Genomic DNA, 14,982 nt, shown 5'->3' on the forward strand with positions numbered 1-14,982 from the left:
AACAATAAAAAAAAATAAAGTAAACCTAACTGTCTACATAATATACTTATTTCATTGATACAGGAATTTAGAATTTATTTACTCTATGCCTTATATTCAAAAGGAACTAGTAGGCTGGGGATATAGCTCAGTTGGTAGAATGCTTGCCTCGCAGGTACAAGGCCCTGGGTTCAATCCCCAGCACTGCAAAAAAAGAACTAGTGAATTTGGGAATCCAAATCCAAATCACATGTATACAAGTGGGACTGGAGAAGGGCTGGGGATATAGCTCAGTTGGTAGAGTGCTTGCCTTGCAAGCACGAGGCCTTGGGTTCAATCCCCAGCACAAAAAACAAAAACAAAAACAAAACAAAACAAAAAAAGTCAAGTAGGACTGGAGAATAACATAATTCTAAAACAAACGTGCCTAGAGGACTATGAGACATGAAAATTTTAAATGGATATACCAATACATAAGACTATCTTATTTATGCTGTTTTAGAGCTCAATAATAAAGATAAACTAGCATTCATAAGTACCACATAATGTTCTAAAACATTTTTTTTAATTTTTTTTACTTTTTTAAACTTTATTTTATGTGATTCTGAGGATTGAACCCAGGACCTCACACATGCTAGGCGAGCGCTCTACCACTGAGCCATAATCCCAGCCGCTAAAACCTCTTTATAACAGATACACTATATAACAATTACATTTAAGGTTTATTATAAACAATGTAATATTAAAAAAATGACCAATCTAACCTAGTTTTAATGGATTACAGAAGTATCACATGTATCAAAAACAATGAGGGTGAAGAACTAAGGAGGTAACAAAGAGTTCTTATGGAAAACAAACATTTTAGTTAAAAAAAAAAATCTTTCTTGAGTTTCTGTTTAAATAAATATATTAAACCTGTGCATTTACTTTCATTTCTTTCCCAAATATATGTGTCTGTCTCTCTTTCTCTGTCTCTTGCACACACAAATACAACATAAACTTAAGAGGATTAAAAAAAAAAAAAAAAGAGTGGAAAATCATCCTGTAAGAAAAATTTGGGAGACAAAAGACAGATGAAAAAACAACAAGTGACTTAGCAATGTGAACAAATAAAAGTAGGAAATATTAATGGGAAATGCTCTGATTCACTGTGCCAAACATCAAGCAAGATGAGGCACTGAAAAAAATCACAGTAGTTGAAAAAATGTAGTTTGCCCCAGAGAGAAGGAGGATCTGAATAGCCCCAAGGACAAGATGTTTTAGATAACTGACATTTGAAAGCTTGCTCAATGTCTATATACCCTGCAGAGGGAGTAATGAACTTAACTCCATTCAACATAGAGCTTCCTATCAGGTATTTAAAATGCCCCCACCCCTAAATGCAGGGACAGACAATGATTACCAGTCATCTGAAAAATGCCTCCATGGTAGAAAGAATTCTAGTGGTATTCCCTTAAGAGTCCTACTCCTGGTTATACAAATAATAATCTAAGTAATGCTATGAAAGACTCTGCAAATGGAATTAGGGTTACTAATCAATTCATTTTAGGGAGATAATCTGAGATTATCTGGGTAGACTTAGTATAATCTCATCAGTACTTACAAAGAGGAGGGAGGCAAAAGACTGAGACAGAGGAGAGATGAAACAGGAAAGGTCAGATAAATTTAACAGGAGAGAACTTACTTGTTGGTGCTAGCTTTGAAGATGAAGGGAGAACTCTGCAAGGAATTCAGGAGACCTTTAGAAGATGAAAATGTCCCATGGTACATAGCTGACCGAACTCTTAATACTACAATCACATGGAACCAAACTCTACCATGTAGAACTCATCCTTAGAAACTCAAGAAGGGAACACAGTTCTGCTGACACCTATATTCCAGCCTTACAAGACTCTAAGCAAAGAACCCAGGTGTGCCATGCTGCTGTGCACAGACTTTAACCTACAGACTGAGTTACAAAATTTGTGTTGTGTTAGGTTGCTAAATTTACAGTAATTTGTTGTGGCGGCAATGATTGCTAACAAAGCTTCTGACATGAAAGTCAGAGGCCAAACAAAAAAACCCTAATAGTGTACCTCAGTGGTAGAGCTTATGCTTAGCACACAGCAACACACACACACACACACACACACACACACAATTTAGGATAAACAGATATAATGCAGAGAACAAAACAAATTATCCTTAATTAAAGTGCAAGAATGATAAGACTATGACATTTAAGAGAGATGAACTGGATGTTATAAAGAACAGAGATTAAGAAAGAGATCTTGACAGGGCACGATGGTGCACATCTGTAATCCCAAAGACTCAGGAGGCTGAGGCAGGAGCGTCTCAAGTTTGAGGCTAACCTGGGCAACTCAAGCAAGATCTTTCCTCAAAATAAAAAATAAAAAAATAAATAAAAAAACTAGGGATGTAGCTCATTGGCAGAGTGCCCCTGAATTCAATTCCTAGTCCTACAATTCTACAAAAAAATAGGGGGCAGGGGAGTGGGGAGATATTGTTATCAATCTTGGATAAAAGAAAGAAAGCTTAGAAATTAACAGCAGGGGGTTCTTTCCATTTCTTTTCATTGTACTGTTAAGGTGTAATTTATATTAAATCCACAAATCTTAAATATATTCATAAATTCCTGTTAAACAAACTGGATAAAAGTAAAACACTAAAAATTAAAATCTGATAGGCACAATTGCAAGATTTAACAGAAGAGATAAAAAGTTAAGAGAATCAACCCAAGAACAATGTCTAACTCATAGACAAAGAAAAAAAAAAAAAAAAAAAAAAAGAAAAACAAAGGGGAGGAAATCATCATCAAGGAAACAATACAAGAAAATTTCACAAAAACAAGAAATATCACCTAGTCAGGAATCTACCAAAAAAAAATGAATGATAATAAAACCCAGGACACAATGCCATGAAATTTCAAAATGGAAGGAAAAAGAAAAGAGCCTAAAATTTGGCAGGAAAAAAAAAGTCCACAAGGAAAAGATGAAAATAAAAATCAAGAACTATGAGGTTTATTAATGGCATAGTGGAAAGCTAAAAGACAACTGAACATGACTTCCCAATCCTGAGGGGAAAATAATTTTTGATTGAACAATTCTATCAAAGGGCAGAATAAAGACAGTATTAAAGACAACATCTTAAAAACTGGCATCCCATTCACCTTTTCTTATACACCGTTAAGAATGTATCCTTCCAAACTATGGAAGCGAACACACACAGAGTAAAAACATGAAGATCAAATGAGAGAGAAGAGAGACGTTTTCCTTGGACAATAGGTGAAAGTAAGTCCTGGGGCTCTGACTATACATACACCCTTGCTTGGAAAATACCCATTCTGGAATGGAACAGAACGGTGGGTCTTTGGAGTATCTTGGAATAAAAAGTGGGCAAAGAAAAGACTGATTATCATCTGATAATGTATTTTATCATGTTGAAAAATACAGAAATAATAGTAGAAGAATCAGCAACACATGTGTGAGAAGGAAACAAAATGATTAAAAAAACATATGAAACAGGAAAAGTAAAATATATATTTAAGACTCAGCAAGAAAAAACACTGACCTTGTTAAAATAATGTAAACAATGATGCTGTTTTAGCAAAAAATTATAACAGTTATAAAGAGGAAAAGTCAACATATCTAAAAAAAAAAGGTCGCAGATATGTAAAGCTGACAAATCAAAATAGTGTAAGAATATATGAGTAGCCTTCTGTATCTGTGAGTCCATACCCATGAATAGAAAATATTCAAGAAAAAAATGTGTCTCTATCAAACAGACACTCTTGTCATTAACTAAATGACAGAGTATAATGACTACTTGCATAGCATTTACATTGTACTAGGTATAAGAAGTATACAGGTCGTATGCAAAGAGTATACCATTTTACATAAGAGACTTGAGTGTTTGTAGAATTTGATATCTGCAAGGGGTCCTGGAACCCAATCTCCAACATACACCATGGGACACCTATATTTAGAATTATAAAAATAAAAGTTAGAAACACTAAGAGTAGGAAAATGGTAGAAAATATGATTAGGGGTTAGGGAGAAAATGGGCAGGGAAGTGTTTCTGTACTGTGTCTTTTTACTTTAATTCAGCATTTGTTACCCTGATTAAAAAAATAATTTAAAAAAATCTTTCTGCTTACTGCACAATGAATGAACTAGAAGGAACAAGGGATAAAGGAGACCCTTTACAATGTCACTGGAACAGTCTAGGGGAGAGATGGTGGTGGGGTGGGCTACCAGTGCAGTGGAGGTGATAAAAATAAAGAATATGAAAGGATTCCAGATGTATCTTGAAGGCAAAAGAACACTTCTGGATGATAAATGAGATATAAAGCAAGGAAGAGAGTGGTCCTAAGGATGACTATCATGCTAAGGATCTTTCCAGCATTTATATGTGGAAAGTGGAGATTTTACTGCTATGAAGATTAGCAGGGGGAAACAGGAGGAGAAACCATGGAAATTTGGAAAAAATTACCATAAGCATAGTTTTGGACATGTTAAACTGAAATTTCACTGAAAGAAATGCTTTTATTATTACAAATAATGTTTCAATGAGCAAATAGTGGCTTTCTGAAAAATATACAAAACCAGAAGAAAATCTATGCTATATTAAGAATGGAAGGTCTCAACTAGGGGGAGTAACAGGGACTTGGATTCCCCTTCCTGCTTGTTTAAACTATGTTTATAACCAATTATATTATTTATTTGTCATTTATTTATAAACATATAAGATTTTAAGACATCAGGCATCAGGAAGAAGCACAAAAGAGAAGTGAAACCAACAAGACAAACCTGCCTGTTTTTGAGTACACAGCTCACTGCTGTGCATGCAGCTCACAGATGCATCAGGGACGCCAAGAGGACAGGAACACGCGTAGAGGGGGAGCTCCACGAGTGCTCTACAGAGGTCTGCAGGACTACTGTGAGAGGGAACTACCGAAGAATGGGAAGGACAACACCTGAAACAGCGAATGCTCCACCAGGGACACTGCCTCTACGCAGGGTATTAAGAAGAATCCCTTATGGCAGGTGAGGGAGGAAGGGGACAAGTCAGGTGCTGAGTGTTCTTGAGGGTCTGCAAGAACACAGAGGTTGTGCTGTGAAAAGCTCTGAAAGTTTAGGTTGTAAGAAAAGAAAATAGAAGACATGTTTTGAAGACCTGTGTTACAGGTACTGCATTAGTTTATAAGACACAAGTCTGATATAGCCAGCACTATGGTTCTTGAAATATCTCTAAATCATGTGCAGTTACTGGGGGGAGGGAGCCAGGACCCTGTTGTGAGACAGGCAGAAAGGAAAAATCCAGTCACAAAATTTTCTCTAGCAACAAATGCGTGATGTCAAAAGACAACATGACACGGAATATCAGTGTTCTGGGCAGGCTTTAGAGAGGTGGCATATCGCTATGTGAAAAACGAGTATCAAATTTATGTGGAAGGGAAAGTAGACTATGGTGAATACATGGATAAAAAATAATATGAGGTGACAAGCAACAATCATAGTTGATAACATTATACTTTTGACTGACTAGACAAAAGGAAAGAAAATGGATGATTTTTTCTTTGGTCATTGTTTGGTACGGTCTCGTTTCTGAATCATGTATCGTCCTTATAGTTTCTAAGGTAAGAATTAAAATGCTTTTTTGTGAGTGATAATATTTTTCTTGCCCCTTTTTCTGACATAAACCTCAGTAGCTCCCATCAAAAAAAAAAAAAAAAAAAAAAATCCCAGGATACTACCATCTTAGTAGCAAGGATATATTAGTTCTAAGGTTAATGGCAGCTCTGGATCTATGATAATAAAGCTTAAAGCAAAGAATAGAAAGGATTCAACTGATTTCCACGTAATTTGACTAGTAATTTGGCCAGCACTATTTAAAGACATATTGAAAAAAGATCCAGTCACCAAGCATGTAAAATTAATAAAGCCTTACAGTCAATTCAATATTACCAGGCATAAAATGAGGTGAGAAAATAAAACCCACAACCAATAGTAAAGGAAAAAGAAGGGAGAAAGGGAAATAGAAATAACTCAGATGAAAAATCAATAATCAAAGATATTAAAATAGTTATAAATATACTCCAGAGAGTAGAGGAAAACATAATGAAGAGAAAAATGAAAAATATATATTAAAAAAATAAAATCCAATTTCTAGTAATAAAAAATGTATCTGAAATGAAAAATAAGCTGGATGGGATAAGCAGAAGAGACATCACTGAACTTGAACAAATAACAATGAATAAACACTGTTTAAAATAAAGCAAAAGAATGGGCAGTTAAGGGCTTGGGTTGTGGCTCAGTGGTCGAGTGCTTACCTAGCATGTGTGAGGCACTGGGTTCCATCCTCAGCACTGCATATAAATAAATAAAATAAAGAACTAAAAAAATGTATATATATAAAAAGAATGAACAGTTAAAAAAGAATTAGAGTATTAGCAAGTAACCTATAAAACAGTAACAGTGTAACACAAATGAAACTGGAGGCTCACAAAGAGTGGGGGGTTGACAAAAATTACTTGAATTGATGGTTCAAAATTCTCTAAATATGGTGAAAACCACAGGTCCACAGATCTAAGAAACTCAATGTACTTAGAACAGAACACAACCTAAAACTGTTCCAGGACACACCATAATTAAGCTGTTGAAAACGAGGGTAACAGTAAGTTCTTTAAAAGGGCAAATAGAAAACATACAGAAGAAAAAATAAAAGAACAGTAATAGACTTTGCTGAAATTATGCAAACCAGAAGACAACTGAAAGACATTGATTACTGGAGGCAAGAGAAATCTAGAATTCTTCTCTAAGCCTCAATGTCTTTTTTAAGAATGAAGACAAAATTGAGGCTTAAAAACAAAAAAGAAACATTACTTGACTACCAGCACACCTGTACTATATTTTAAAAAGGCATATGAAGTTCTTCAGGTAGAAGAAAAAGGATATCACATGTAAAGGATCCTTACAAAGAAGAGCGCTCAAAAATGGCAAATATGGCTGGGTGTGGTGGTGCACAACTGTAATCCCAACATCTCAGGCAGGAAGATCACAAGTTTGAGGACAGTTTCAGCAACTTAGTGAGATCCTGTCTTAAAAAAGTCAAGAGGGGGTGGGGATGTAGCTCAGTGGGAAAAGTACTTCTTGGTTCAATCCCCAGTACCCAAAAAAAAAAAAAAAAAAAAAAAATTGTGTGTGTGTGTGTGAGAAATATGTGGGGCAATTATGAAAGACCATTTTCCTCATTTTAAAGTATTTCATTGTTCGGGGGGTTGGATAGTAACACTGTGAGTTTTAGCAACTGTAGAAGTAAAATACATGACAATAGCATAAAGAACAGGAAGGGTCAAATGGAACTAAACTATTGTGAAGTTATTTTACTAGGTTTGAGTGGTATATTATTTGAACTGTGAATAAAGTCATATATCATAAACCCTAGAGCAATCACTAAAAAGACAAAAGTGGTAAAGTGGTAATAGCTAGTAAGTCACAGGTGGAGAGAAACATAATCATAACAAAACTACAAATCTCATAATACAATAGAAAGGAAGGAAACAGAAGATTGTAAATTGGTCTTTATCAAAATTAAAAATTGCTCTTCAAAAACACTTAATGAAAAGACAAGCCAGACTGAGGAAGCATTTTCAAAACACATTCAAAGAGGTTTCTACATCAGGAATATGCAAAGAATGCTTACAACTCAATCAGATGACAATCTAATTTAAAAGAGGGGAGAAGCAAAGAATTCAAACAAATCTCACCAAAAATACACAGCGGTGATTAATTACATGAAAAGATTCTCAACACTATTAGTCATTAGGATAAATACAAATGGAAGCTAAAAGGAGATGCTTTCTCACATCTACTAGAATACTCAAAACTAAAATATTTTAAGAACATGGAGCAATTGGTACCTTAAGTACTGTTGGGTCAGAGTGTAAAACAATATAGCCACTTTGAAAAAGACTATTTCTTTTAAAGTTGAAATTCACTTTATCATCATATGAACCAGAATCCATGTGTGCATGTATGTTCACCGAAGATTTAACCCAGGTGCTTTTCTTTAACCACTGAGTTAAGATGCTAAGGGTCTCACTAAATTGCTGAGGCTGTCCTTGAACTAGGGATCCCCCTGCCTCAGGCTCCCAAGGTGCAGTGATTAAAAGGTGCTAAGATACATGTGTCACCATGCCCCTTCCAGAATACTACTCATAGGTATTTACCTAAAGAAAACTGTTCCCACAAAGACCTAAAATGCCCTTTGACTGGTAAATAAACAAAACACAGTATAGCCATACAACAGAATAATACTCAGTAATAAGATGGAATAAAGTGGTATTTAGAGGCTTATACTGAGGTGGGAAACACCATATAGAAAAGACATACAATCGCCATACAGAAAAGACATACAATGTATGTTCCATTTGTATGACATTTTGGAAAAGTCAAAACTATAGTGATAGAAGGAAATCAGAGTTTGCTGGGGTCAGAAGGATAAAAGGGACTGTAAGAGGGCTTGAGGAAACTTTTAGGGTAATGGAACTCGTCTTATATAATTCTGCTGTACATTTGTCAAAATGCACTGATTTTTACCTGTAAGATTGTTTTACCTTAAATTATACCTTAACAAAACTGACCAAAACAAATGAAATTCAAAAGTATAGCTTATACAAGCTCTTAGGTACTCTGTACTCTTTAATCAAAATTGCATTTTTTCTTTTTAAAGTTTTGAGCCTTGTTGAGGGCATGTGACAGATGGGCCGAGTCAACAGTCACTTCTCTGCTTGCTTCTAATATAAGAAAATTTGAAACATTAAGTATTTATGCTTCCCAGTTTCCCTTGCAGCTACGGATAGCCATATGATCCAGGTGGGACAATGAGATATGAGGGGAGCTTATGGAAAGTTTTTGCTTTATTTTTCTTTATTTTTATTTTTGTGGTTCCCTTTAGTATATTGGACATCTTTCTAATAAAAACTATGAGAAAGCAATTCTGATTCAATGGAAGAGAAGTCAAAGGATTCGAAATTAATGTCATCCATTATTTGCATGTAAAACTGAGGAAAAAAAAAAAATCAGTGAATTGTGCTTGTAGAATTTTGCCCCCAGGGGAAATGTAAGGGTCAAATTCAAAGTCAATGATGGAAAAGATGAAGAAAGATGGACTCTCAGAGCTTGGGTTTCTGGCCAGAATCTGTTCCTTGCTCATTATGTCAATATTTTCTCCCAGTTCCCTGAGGCTGATTTTCTAGGTTAATATGGTGATCATGTTTGCTGTAGTAGAGAAAGGAAGAGACAGGCTGAACCCGGTGGCAGTGCTGAAAAGCCTCCCAAGTCACACTTGGTTCAGGCTTCACCAGGAATAATGGACAGAGGGAAAGGAGGTGCTAGCACCAAGTGAGAGCTTGGCACAAGGTTCTGGAAAGTTCAGAAGAGCTGGAGCAGGACACACCTGGATAGCACAAACTCCTATGGCCATGAGAGTCTGCAATGCCCATACAACGGACAGCAGTCCAAACCCCATCATGCATAAGCAGATGCAGCCATATGGGGGATGACAAAGACTTTCCTTAACCTGTCTCCCATGTGGGACTAGCCCAACCCCATTAAGCCCATGGTGGGCAGCCCAGGAGAATGGTGGTCAGGGTAGCCTCTGTTTCTGAGGTGAGCTGGTTCATCTTCATCCCTTAAAGCCTCTGGACATACACAGAACTGAAGGAGGTTTTGCTGGTTGAGAACTTTGGAAAGCTCCCTCTAGTGAGATTAGGCAGGGGTGGCAAGGTGGGGGTAGGGACTGCCTTGAAAAAGCAGCTGAGGAATGGATGGATTGGGATTTCCAGAGACTTCAGAGACAATGCCTGTCTGATAGGAACCATGATTCAATGCTGTGACTTGGGGCTAATTTGTCAAATGAGCTCTCTAGGCTGACCTCTCTAGGCAGGATTGGTCTGGAAAGACAGAAAACAGGCCTTCCCAAGACTCATGGAGATAAAAAAGTGGCCAGGAAAAGCTGTATTTGGGCTCTCAGAATGCAGTGAGAAAAACAAAGAGCAAGTTGAGCTGATGGCACCTTCTATCCATGATTCTGATCCTGACATTGGCTTGGAGGCAGAAATGGCCCTCCCCTGATCTTCCAAAGCCCAGGAGATAAAGGGAACAGCTGGAGGTTGGGCTTTACGGCATCCAAGGGAACAACTGTATGATGGTCACCCTGTGGAACTCAGCAAGGACCACAAAGTTCCAGCTTCAGTTTGTTCTCAGAGCAACAAGCACAGAATGAGGTTTGGGGGGCTTCAGTCTTGAAGACAAGGGCAGGGTTGCAGATCTGTCTTCTCCGCCTGGGAATATTTGGGATCCCCCATCTGGCCATTCAGATCACCCTTCTGGAATTGCCAGCTCTCTCCTCTCTCCTCAGTGGACAGGAGAGTGGGTGAGAGGGCAGCTTACCTAGTAAAAGCCACCATCTCCTCTCTGTGGGACCCCCAGGGACACACAGGCATGTCCAGATCTCCATGTCCACAGGCGAACGTTGCCCATTTTGTGCTCTTTGACCCACAGCTCTCTGTCTTCGGCTGGGTCCACTTTTTGAAGCAGTTGGTCCAAACTGTGCTTTGGTTGAACATGTCTGTCTTGTGCGCGTGTATACTAGCACAGATGTTTCCAGATCACCTCGGCCCTCTCCTCTTCAGCTGCTCCCAGCTCCAAAGTGGTAGTCACCACCTCTTCAAACCACGTTTGACTGTGCCTGGTTCTAGAGGTCCACACAGCACATGAGGTCATCGCCAGCCTGTGTGGACTTCCTCCGTGCCTTCCTGATGTCCTCCTTTGTCTTGTTGCTCAGCTTGATCTCCAGCTGCTGCATCTTCATCTCAGGTCTCTCTGCCACTCTGAGGGCTTTCTGGGCCTTCTTGACCAACGCACAGCAGCTGGCAAGTTGCTTTCAGAGGTCAAAGATAGGGTGGTCATCCCTTTCATGTCTTTCTTAAAGTTCTCACGAAGTTCATTAGGGGCTTCTCTACCTCAATGTGAAGCTTGGCAGAGAACTTGAGATGAACTTCTGCTTCATCTGCCAGACTCTTCTTCACCTAAGCCCACGCTTCTCCCAGGGAGCTTCCTCCTGTGCAGCCAAGGAGTTCTGAGAGAGCTTAGCCAAGTTCTTTGCATATTCTTCTTTAGTCTTTATCCTTTCTTGGACGGATTCAGACGTCTCTTTCTGCATTTGTTTGCTTTTCAGTTGCTTTTGGAGCAGCAGTTTGAACCCCACCATGGTGCCATTGCCTTAGGGGTCTTTCTTATCAGCCCAGAAGTAGTCACAGTAGCTCCACTCCACTGGCTTCAGCAGCTGCTGTTCAGCCTTGTGTCTGGGTGAGGGAATGTCACGCAATTCATCTTCTTCTCTGTGTGGTCACCTTTATTTTCAAGATTATATATTTTGTCTTCATTGCCTGGCTTCTGTCTTCCAAGTGGTCTCGACTGTTGGTGATACTTTACACTGAATTTTTAATTTGGTAAACTGATTGCTTCATTTCAAGGATTTCTACTTGATTTCTTTTCAGGATCTCTATCTCTTTATTGAAGTGATCCTTCACCTCCTGAAATATATCTCTGATTTTACTCCTTACATTGCAGAGCAGTTTTACTATGTACATTCCAAACTCCTCTGACATTTCTTCTACTGTGTTGTCAATGGATTCTATAATTGGAGCATCTTGGTTTATTTGGAGCACTTTATTCCCTTATTTTTTTCATGTTTATATTTCTTCCCATCTAGCCATGTGGATCCAAGACAGTATAGTTTCTACCCTGTAGACTTAAGAGTGTCTCTGAAGGTTTCCAATACCTCACCTTTACATGGGAAACCAATATTAGCACAGATCCGTGTTTCAGTTTCTGTAGGCTCCACCACACTGCAGTTCCAAGATGGCTCCTGGATTGTGGACAGTTTTTGCTTTACTGATGAGACAGGTTTGAGAGGAGATTTCAGTAGATCCTTTGCTCCTAAATGGAGCTATACACACCTGGAGCCTATGAGGTGTCTTTCTAACATGAGGCCAACCCAACATGCTGAAGGACAAAAAGAGTCTGTCCCTGGACACAAGTGAATATCTAATCCAGTTCTAGTAATTACTACTTCCACCTTCTCATGTAACTTATTTTTATATGAAAAAGTAGGCCTGTATAAGTTTGGGTTTCTGTTACTTATGGCCAAAACACATCTTATAAAGATCAAAATATATGGAGAAAAATAGTTTGAGAGTGAATTAGAGAAAGCGTAATCTCTTTTTGAGGATACAAACAGAAATGAATAGAAGTTGTATAAAACAGTAGTTTGGTGAATCTTCACTTCCTTTTCATCTGTATTTTTACAGAAAAGTTGATTATTTATGCTTGCACTAAAACAGACTATATACAAGTGTCCTTTCTATACTGCTTAACTTACCTACACCAAATTACTTTAATACTTGAAAAAAGTTTTAACACAACTGAGTTCGGTTCATCTGTGTTCTGTTCCATTAGCACTGTATGCTTTTCTGTCTCTACCAAATTTAGATACTTTTTGACAAGGATAGAACAAAAGAAAACTATGTGAATGAATTAATATGCCTAATACTAATAACAGAATAAACCACACATCATATTAATGTAGAATGTTAACAAGTTCTAAATACAGAAAAAGTACATATGTATGTAAAAAAGTGTAATACATGTTTATGTATATTACAATATACACATATAATATTTATTTCTTTATTTCAGTACTGGGAAATCAACCTAGGGGTGCTCTACCACTGAGCTATACCCTAGCCCTTTCTAAAAAAATTGTTTTTATTTTGAGACAGGGTCCTGCTAGGTTGCATAGGCTGGCCTCTTCCCTCAGCCTCCTGAATAGCTGGGATTATACGCCTGTGCCCACCACACCAAACAGAACATCTATTTTTATAGTAGCTCCATGTTAGTTGAGAAAATTTTGAGAGAAAAACTTGTTTCCTTATAATAAGGCTCTTTGTAAGATCTGCATTGCTGGATACACATTACATAAGACCTCAGCATTCTTTGCCAATAGTTCAAAAGGAAAAAGGAAAATGCAAGTAAATTTCATTTAATCATTATACACAAGCACTTTCTTAAGAGTTAGATTACAAAAGAAAGACTTTCTACCAAATAAAAAACTTGGAAAAGTCCTCATTAAAATTAGAAAAATTAGTTTTGCACAACTGTCCTTTTCAGTAGTTGGCACAGCCTTCACCTTACGTGGTGAACTTGGGTAACATTGGTAACAATGGAAATGTCATTCTTCTTAGTTTTAATTCTACTGCTCTTACAGTAAGCAAGAACCACAAGAATGAACCCCAAAGAGTTCAATGAATTGGTGGTGACCAGAACCCAAAGTTAATTCATTTTAATTTTGGAAATATTTGATTATTTGGCTTAAATATTAACTAACCTAAAAAGACTAACAAAAAAATTATTCCTTGGAATAGTTATATATATATAGTTACTTCAATATTGTTTCCAGTCATGAAAAGAAAATAAACCACGAGAGTGCTATCTTCCAATAATTTAATCCAAACTGGTTCACAAATTTTCCATAAAGAACTAGATAGTAGATATTTAGCATTTGCAGGTCTTTTCAACTCTGCTGTTGTAATACAAAAGTACAGCAGATAATATTTAATCAAATAAACATGGCTGTGTTCCAAGACAACCTCATGGACAGAGGAATCTGAATTTCTATAATTTTCATGTCTCAAAATGGTCTTTTGATTTTTTTCAAACATAAAAGTAAAAAGCTTAATTATAATTAGGTCATAAACCACACAAAAGTAGGCAGTGCCAGTGTTTGTCAACCCCATTTAATTACCTTGCAATTCAAATTCCTTTCCCCCTTTCCTAATACCCACACAAAATTTTTATGATATGTCCAAGGAGTGTTTTATGGTAAAAAGAACAATGTCAAACTGTTATCTAGTAAATAAAAAATTACATATTGTTATTTAAGGCCAATTAGCTGTCATTTATTTCTATAACCAAATCTCAACTTCATAGCTATTTAATTAGATATTTATGCTCTTGTGTCTTCCTAGTTTCCTCCATATGGGAACCCTGCCTTACTCTGTGATATCCATTCATCCCCATCCTTCCCTTAAATTCTCCATGATGCTAAGAAGACTACAGCACACTCCCAGATTCCTACTCAGCACATAAGCAGATCTATTCCTACATGTCACATACTTACTTGAACTCTCACCAAACTCTGTGGTCATTTAAATTTTATGTATCTGCAAGATTTCTGAAACTGATATCCTTGTTACCCACTACTTCATGTAGAAATGGATGCCTATAAAACCCAGCCCCTTTTGTTTTGGACAATTTCATAATCAAGTACCTCAGTTCCTGCAGTATTTTAAAAATACGTCTACAAATAAAATTACCATTCATTAAAACCCTCTCTTCTTCAGGAAAGACTTTCAGTCCTATAACCTATCAAAATTATTATGTACATTTCTGCTCATTAATACTGATAACACAGACCCTTAACAAGTATTAAAACTTCTGAGAGTTAATTTAACCATCCAAGAAACAGAAATCCCTTAAATATCCTGTAATACATCACTACTTTCCATATGATTCCAAAGACAAAACTGATCTTTCTTTATTCAATGAATCATTTAATAATTTTTCCCTTTTATTCACTCAGTTAATGTTCTCCTAGGCTATGCCCTACATACTTGATGCACAACTGAATGTTCTTGCTGTAACTCCAGCTATTCTAGCCTCAGAAGATGGATCACTTATGCCATCAAAATGGGCTGCACACTTACCTAGGTCATTGGAGTCCCTAGCTCCTGACTCCAAATCCTACGAGAATTTTATGATGTTCATGAGACCTAGGCCTTGCCAACTGCTCCCACCATAGGTGTTAGAGAGGCAGGAAAAAATTATCTGAACTTTTTGTTTTCTGAGGAAGGAGATGGGCTTTGTCTCATCCCAGGAC

At 37.2% G+C, this 14,982-nt stretch overlaps 1 protein-coding gene and 1 pseudogene across 1 annotated transcript in view; one reads left to right on the forward strand and one right to left on the reverse strand.

The window, feature by feature from the left end:
- The window catches only part of Fermt2 (FERM domain containing kindlin 2), an 85,878-nt gene that overhangs the window by 38,927 nt on the left and 31,969 nt on the right, over positions 1-14,982 (reverse strand).
- Positions 5,142-5,589, forward strand: LOC124973987 (single-stranded DNA-binding protein, mitochondrial-like; annotated as a pseudogene).

The sequence above is a fragment of the Sciurus carolinensis genome, chromosome 2 (assembly GCF_902686445.1).
Source record: "Sciurus carolinensis chromosome 2, mSciCar1.2, whole genome shotgun sequence".
Taxonomy (NCBI): Eukaryota; Metazoa; Chordata; class Mammalia; order Rodentia; family Sciuridae; genus Sciurus; species Sciurus carolinensis.